The sequence below is a fragment of the Trichomycterus rosablanca genome, chromosome 19, assembly GCF_030014385.1.
Source record: "Trichomycterus rosablanca isolate fTriRos1 chromosome 19, fTriRos1.hap1, whole genome shotgun sequence".
Classification (NCBI taxonomy): domain Eukaryota; kingdom Metazoa; phylum Chordata; class Actinopteri; order Siluriformes; family Trichomycteridae; genus Trichomycterus; species Trichomycterus rosablanca.
In genome coordinates this window covers 17,720,583-17,729,418 of record NC_086006.1, presented here as the reverse complement: position 1 = coordinate 17,729,418, position 8,836 = coordinate 17,720,583, and positions in this window count along the sequence as shown.

The following is an 8,836-nucleotide window of genomic DNA, read 5'->3' as shown; positions in this document are numbered from 1 at the left end:
ACCTCTTAGTTTAGGTTTATGTATAATTCACGTAAAGTTTATCCATTCATTCGTTCATCTTTAGAGAGATGTGTCATGATTAATGCGGTACCGACTGTGCAGCCTGTGTACTAGGCACTAGGTGACTGCGGGTAAGCTATACATTTTAAGAAAATAAACAGGATAAATGAAGAATCAAATAAAATAAATTCTGTTATTGTTCTAAAAGGGTTTAGACTCACACACACCTTTCTTTTTGAATGTTTTATCTTAATTTGGATGGTCTCCATTTTTGGTGCACTCTGGCGACCTCTGCCGGCCTCACAACGCCTTCACAAAGATTCTACACAGAGAACCTCAGTGAGTACAGAGTATCACGCTCCTTTCTAGCAGTGGCGATTTCTCTAAGACTGCAAGGGAAGCTCAGCTTCCCCTAAAATGTCAAAAATTAAATGGTCAAATATGTACAGTTGTGTTAACATTTCTTTGACTACAAATGCGTTAGAACACATTCATCTTGAAGACGAGTTCATTCAGAATCAGCTACTTATCACAAATCGACTCGATTTTGTTAACTTAACTCATACATTCCCGGAGCGTCGATGCATTTACCCGCAGAAGCTGAGCGTCTCTTTGCTTCTATGGGGCTGCATGAGCGGGACTTCGAAACTCGCCGGTCATTGGATAAATGCCACGATTTTGTCCCGCCCCCGGACGCTGAGCGTCTCTGGGGGTGAATGGGGCTGTGGGCGGGTCTGGACGCTGAGCTTCTGCAAGATGATTGGAGGATCAGTCGAAAGGCTGAATCCCGTTTTGATTGACAGCTGTCGCTGGGAGCTTCAGTACCATCGTGGATTTTGCGAGAGAAGTCGGAAGACAAACTGCAACCCATTTCAGGCCATTTTCTTGAAAACTAACAAAGGGAAGAATTTATACATTTATATATAAATAAATTGACAAATTTTATGATCTAAGCCGACAATGAGCTTCCCCTCTTTGAAAGATCAGCAGCCGCCACTGCTTTCTAGGTATTCTTCAACTGCTTACGACGACTCCTTGGCCAGACAGTTGGAGTTAGCAGCTGCAGGAAGGTGAATTCCCATTTGTACTGGTTCTAATGTCACGTAGAAGAATTTTGGCATGTAAAAGCCTAGGACCTAGATCCCAAAGCCCAAAAATTCAAACTAAAACTGGACAATTAAAAAAATATATGTGTATTTTTTATGTTGTTGTGGGGGTGGAACAGTGGCTCAATGGGTAGCTCTGTCACCTCACACCAAGAAAGTCCTGGGCTCAGTACCCAGTTGGAGCAGTCCAAGTCCTTTCTGTGTGGAGTTTGCATGTTCATCCCATGTCTGCATGGGTTTCGCCTGGGAGCTCTGGTTACCTCCCACAGTCCAACTACAGTTTACTGCGCCCTAGTATTCCAGTTATAACCTGATCACCTATAAAAACATTTCATCCATTCACTTTTACTAACCGTTTCCTCCTGGTAAGGATCGTTGTGTATGTAGCACCACCTGGAAAACACTGATCAGGGTGTGTTCCACCTAGAGGCAATTTTACCATTTTTGGAACATGACTAACTAACAGACTGAGTTGTTTACTAAAACAAAGATCCATCCCAAGATCTCAGAGACTATGTTGCTGTGCAGCACAAGTCCACCAGCTGCACAATCATGCCACCCTAAAGTTCATCCATACTGCCTCATACAGCAAGACTATGTGGACATCTGACCATGAGCTTGTTGGACAAAAAACAGCACACAGCAGACAGTGCAGCTATCTATTATGCTAGATCCAGGTCCCAATCTCAGCAGTGCTATCAGCCAGCCGGTCATCTATACAGATAAAATCGGGTACACCTAAAAGGGAAGAACAGACAAGCCCTGTTCAGGGTGATTCTGCCTTGTGCTCAATGTTTCCTGTTGGACCCGGACCCGCCGCGACCCTGATCAGGTTAAAGCGAACAATGAAGACAAACAGTTTCACCACATACTTTAAAGACACGTTTATTTTCTAAATGATTTAACATTAAGTAGATGATTTAAAGTTCCGCTCATTCTAAATCAATGTCCAATCACTCGCAGACGCACCTGCACTCACATGCGCACACAGTTTTGAGAAGTAAAAACTCATGACAGGATATGATCAGCCACATTTTAAATGGGTTCTGAAGTCATTTAGCATCACAGAAGAATCTTGTGAATTGATTTCATAAAAATAATTGTGCAAAAATATATCTGTCAATAACATTAAATAATACAAATAATACAGTAATGGGGAAAAATGAACAATACATTCTATGGCAAAGAAACCAACAACATAAATGTATCTACAGATGCCTGAATATAAAACAGACACGTTCAGTACTGTAATAAGTTAGCATTTTAAATGTTGCTTATAAGTCTGCATTCATCTGTATTTTTTAATAATCAGTATAGCAGAAGTATGTACCAATATATAACAGGGGCATGGGTCAGCTGTACAGTAGCAGCAAGCTATGGTGTTACCCTTATTGGTAAGGCAGAGAGTGGAGTAGAGCATAGCATTATTAGTGTTACACATAAAGACCATCAGAGAGAGACAGACAGACAGACACCCGACCGGACGGTGGCACAGCTGAGATTCAAACCCTGGATCTCAGCAGTTTTGGATTAATTTACTGTACCGCTTTACCACCAAAGTGACCCTACACTACCAGCTGGTTCTGCTCACTGCTCACTACTGGGTTCAATACACAAATTTTATGACTCAGGCAACACAATGCAGCTTTCTCTCTCTATACAAAATGTAACATAAAGCTTCCACAAGGGGGCGTTCACATACAAGTTTATTTAATTACTATTGTTTTTCTCGGCTCGCAAGCCTTAGGGCGCATTCACATAGAAACGGCAAAACTGCTTTTGCACCGGCTGTGCCATTGTTTCCTACAGTGTGGAGGTGCCATTTAGCTTAGCACTGTGCTTCCCTAAGCGCACTCTTGCCACGGCGCTCCCAGTTCACCTGACTGACCTTTTCAAAGCGCTCCAATGAGACGAACTGTTTGATATGACGTAGTAAAAGTGACTCAAAACTTAATGTGACCTTATTGTATTAAAACGACGAGAAAGGAATTCAATTAGTGGAGAGAACGTATGAGCAGTAATCATTAAGAGAAGTTTAGTGTTCTTATGTCGTTCTTTTAGTACATTGAGCCACGTTAAGCTTATTTTTTAACGAGAAGTGTTTTAGACTCTCCAACAAGCTATAACACAAGTATAAAAGTGAAACTGAGGAAAATACCGCTAAACATAGATGTATGTGGACGCTTTCAGAGTGGATTCGATGGTTATTTCACACAAATGCATATTCGAGGCTCACGGTTTTGCCGCTTCTCATGTGAACGCACCCTTAGGGTTCGAAAACCCCTGGTCTAACCGACTAATGCCGAACAGTTATCAAGTAAGAAAATAGGTAAAATTAGCATCATACTTGATGAGTCCTTTTTGCATTAACCCATGAGGAGGGTTTAAGTCTACACATTCAATCGCCAGCCAGCAGTGGTAGTACCACATATGAAAAATAATGCTGCCCTTTGTGTTTGTTCAATACATGTTCCAGAGTCTCAATCAGACAGCATGAGTGTCAACTGGGTCTATTTTTTGGTAGTCCAATTTTGCTAAACAGAATAGCGCACACAAGAGAGCCAGTAATGACAAAACTTTTTCTTTTCCATAGAAATGTGTATTTAAAGCATTTCTAGTTTAACAGCCATTTGTCTTAAATTTAACAGTGAAGTTTTAGTCCTGTAGGTTCTTTGTAATGTAACCAGTTTAAATACAGTAAAGAATACAATAGAATACTATCCAAAATGATTTAGCCCACATTATTAGGGGAACTAGGGATGGTTATGATTAACCATAAGTATTAAATAGCTGTTTGATTAATGTTGTTGGATTAAAAAAGTAATTTACATTTATTTCCAGCAGCTAACAGTTAATATGAACTCAAAACAGATTTTACCCATAAGTACAGGAGTTGTGGTAACATCTGACAAAGATTCTCCCCCTTCCCATCTGATTTCCACAGAAGTTTTGTTTAGCGGTTTTAGAACAATTCTATCCCAAGAACAATCTATTAAACATACACCGATCATCCATAAAATTAAAACCACCTCCTGGTTTCTACACACACTGTCCATTTCATCAGCTCCACTTACCATATATGAGCACTTTGTAGTTCTACAATTACTGACTGTAGTCCATCTGTTTCACTACATAATTTTTTTAGTCTGCTTTCACCATTCTTCAATGGTCAGGACCCCCACAGGACCACCACAGAGCAGGTATTATTTAGGTGGTGGATCATTCTCAGCACTGCAGTGACACTGACATGGTGGTGGTGTGTTAGTGTGTGTTGTGCTGGTATGAGTGAATCAGACACAGCAGCGCTGCTGGAGTTTTTAAATACCGTGTCCACTCACTGTCCACTCTATTAGACACGCCTACCTAGTTGGTCCACCTTGTAGATGTAAAGGTAGAGACGATCGCTCATCTATTGCTGCAGTTTGAGTTGATCATCTTCTAGACCTTCATCAGTGGTCACAGGACGCTGCCCACGGGGTGCTGTTGGCTGGATATTTTTGGTTGGTGGACTATTCTCAGTCCAGCAGTGACAGTGAGGTGTTTAAAAACTCCAGCAGCATTGCTGTGTCTTATCCACTCATACCAACACAACACACACTAACACACCACCACCATGTCAGTGTCACTGCCGTGCTAAAAATGATCCGCCACCTAAATAATACCTACTCTGTAGTGGTCCTGGGAGAGTCCTGACCAATGAAAAACAGCATAAACGTGGGCTAACAAAGCATGCAGAAACACAGATGGACAGTCAGTAATTGTAGAACTACAAAGTGCTTCTATATGGTAAGTGGAGTTGATAAAATGGACAGTGAGTGTAGAAACAAGGAGGTGGTCATAATATTATGCCTGATCGGTGTACATCCAGTATTAAGACTAAGTTTTAAGACAGAGCAAGTAAGAAAAAGATTGCAATCTCTCTAGATGAACTGCAACATTGCTGCCAACATTTTATTTGGTCTGTCTGAGAAAAAATGAAATGAAATATGAATGTCGCAGCTATTTAAAAACATCCATAAACAGCTTTAATAGGACAGGTTCTCTACAAAGACAAAACATAGTGCTATTTTAAAACAACTATGATGGCCCACACGTTACACAAACTCACTACCTTCTTACATGTTGCTTGAATTCAGATTATTCATACAGTCGGTTTATTCCAAGGAAAACTGAGCATTTTGTCTCATTTACTTGTATACATGTAAGAAGGTAAGGTAAGGCACCTTGGAACCCTGATGTTTCTGTGTGTGTGTGTGAACCTGTGAAGTTTACCCACTCCCATCCTTCCAACTAAAAGCATCTACACGTTACACATAGGCTTGTGCGATACTTTTGCCCTGCTTGTGACATCTCTACATCTCTTTGTATTGTACATTTTTTTATTAGAAGAGCTGGGCACACAAAGCTTACTGGTATGAGCAAGGAGCTTTAGTTCTTTGCTGATTAGTGTGTGAGAGGAAATGTCATGTGCAAATGAATGTGTACACACATGTTAAAGTATGTTAATGCCAGAGTTTGTCCCCACGCTGATTATAAGCCAGGGCTGCACATAACAGAACATTAATTGACAGAAAAAATACAATATGTGCAGTTAGCAGCAGATAACAAAAATAAAGTGAGGGCGCTCGGGTGCCACAGAGGTCTAACGCACTAGTCCACCACTGCTAAAATCTCGCTACTCTATCATCAGTCAGCTGAGAACCTACACAAACATGACTGGCTATATGTGAAGGCCAAAACGATTCCTCATTGCTAAGCCAATTGCAGTATCTGATTGCACAGAGATGGGGAATAATGGAGATCAGTGCAAAACAGTGAAGATCAGTACAAGCACTATGTGCAGGAAAAAAAAAAAAAGCGGTTTGCTACTACATACTTGTCGGAGGGGGTAAGTTACACTACAACAGTCATTGTTTTCACACTATACCAGGGGTGTCAAACTCATTTTGACAGATGGCCACATCTGCATTATGGTGACCCTCAAAGGGCTGATTGTAAGATATCCTGCTGTGATTGCAGTCTGCCTTTTAAGTCTTGGACAATTTGTTGTCTTTCTTGGAGTCTAAATTCTGTGTTTGGTATTTATAATGTATATCTACATTTATATTGTACTCCTTTACCACAGACACGGCCTCATAACACAAGAGACGTACCGGTTTTTCTTCTTAAAGCACAAACTTGTATTCACTTTACCTTCCTTCTGCTTTAATTTTCTCTTTTGGGATTACTTGTTAATATTTCTCAACATCACTTGTTGGAAAACCGCCTCAGTTATACACTGATGTGGAAACACTGCCATCTAGTGGCGGAATGCGGTCACTTTGCGGGTCACAAAATTGGCATGCATTGTGGGAGATGCAGTTTATGTACGATTTTACATTGTTTTTTTAAGACAATTATATGTCTTTTAAGCTCTTGCTGGCCACGTACAATGCGAGGCAGGCCGGATTTGGCCCGCAGGCCTTGAGTTTGACACGTGCACTATACAACTGATCTGCGATAGGTGGTCACAAACTACACAATCTACTGTACCACCAGGAGGAATCTCAGACGATTCTGTCTGGCCTCCCAAAATACGTTTTATCACGAAAACACATGCGAGAAGTGACAAGGGGTGTATTGATACCATGTCCAAAAATGCGCATCAGCAAGAAGCGAGGGATCAAAGTTGTTTGTGCGCCGATATGCAGCGTAAAAACAAGAAATAAAGAATAGAATCTGGGAGGAGTGGATTGAGCTGTGCAAGCAGCAGGGATTGTCTGTTCTGCAGAGAGAGTTGGTGGCAAATAAATATTATGGTTTGTAGTATGGTAGGTTGTGTCGAGTTTCCCCTCACTCTGTATCTTGCGTTCTCATTGGCTGTAGTTCGACATGGCACTCACTGCCAATCACAACCTGATTGCAACACCTTTCAAACTACATGATTCTGAGTCGCAAACAGGTCCAGATATTTAACATGCTAGATATTGTTCTCGAGTCTGTGAGCACTTGGCGAGTCGCTGGGATCGAGTCGTTGAACAATTCACACAAAGCGATCGAGAGGCGATTTCCGAGCCCTGAGCGATCGCTGATTTGCCTCTGAGCTGTCACATCAAGCGGCGACCTGTCAAAAAGGCTACAGTAGCAGCAGAGGAGATGGAACTGGGTAACTGGAGATACAATCCGGACCCTTGGCACTGTAACAGTAAGTCTTACTATCCGATCAAGACACCAACTCAAGCAGCCAAGAAAGACAAAGAACAGAGTGGTCCTCATAGCTTACCAAAAGTAAAAGTAGCATGTGAGCATAGAAGTAAAAGTAGCATATTTGTTACTATTAGAAAAAGCCAAGTTTATTATATTCAGTTATCCAATAAAATAATATTTAACAATAATAAATACAGTGGCAGTGTAAGAATCATACATTATATCGCACAAGCCTAGTAGCAACTCTAATTACTATCAACCCAACCCAGAGGTTCACTCCCTGCCCCCACCTCTCTTCGCCCACTTGGCTCTTAGTGCTGATCGAACAAGGATGTGGAGGAAGAGCAAGGTTGAAACAGCTGCAGTAAACTGGGCTCAGGCTGTATTGTACGCTCTCACTGAGTGTTTAACACTACAGTGCATATATGAAGATGAGCACAGCATTCATTCCCAGCTGGTGAAATCCTTACATAAGAGCTTCAATTTATTAATTCTACAGTTTTAAAAAACATAAAATATACCTAGCTAGCGATAACCTAAAATCTTTACAAACATGCACACAGATATCCGGACAGCATGTAAGACTGTATTCACGATACCTGGCAAAACCGCTTCTGCGCTGACCGTGCTATTGTTACCCCATCGAGGACCGGGCAGTTTTAACCTTGCGCCCAGAGTTCCGTCTGATTGAACTTTGGCCCAGTTTGCAGTTGAACTTTTCAAAGCGCCGTTAATTAGACAAACTGTTTACACTGATCAGCCATAACATTAAAACCACCTCCTTGTTTCTACACTCGCTGTCCATTTTATCAGCTCCACTTACCATATAGGAGCACTTTGTAGTTCTACAATTACTGATTGTAGTCCATCTGTTTCTCTACATACCTTTTACCTGCTTTCACCCTGTTCTTCAATGGTCAGGACCCCCACAGGACCACCACAGAGCAGGTATTACTTAAGTGGTGGATCATTCTCAGCCGTGCAGTGACACCGACATGGTGGTGGTGTGTTAGTGTGTGTTGTGCTGGTATGAGTGGATCAGACACAGCAGCGCTGCTGGAGTTTGTAAATACTGTGTCCACTCACTGTCCACTCTATTAGACACTCCTACCTAGTTGGTCCACCTTGTAGATGTAAAGTCAGAGACGATCGCTCATCTATTGCTGCTGTTTGAGTCGGTCATCTTCTAGACCTTCATCAGTGGTCAGAGGACGCTGCCCAAGGGGCACTGTTGGCTGGATATTTTTGGTTGGTGGACTATTCTCAGTCCAGCAGTTACAGTGAGGTGTAAAAACTCCATCAGCACTGCTGTGTCTTATCCACTCATACCAGCACAACACACACTAACACACCACCACCATGTCAGTGTTACTGCAGTGCTGAGAATGATCCACCACCACTCTGTAGTGGTCCTGAGGGGGGTCCTGACCATTAAAGAACAGCATGAGAGGAGGCTAACAAAGCATGCAGAAAAACAGATGGACTACAATCAGTAATTGTAGAAATACAATGTGCTTCTATATGGTAAGTGGAGCTGATCAAAT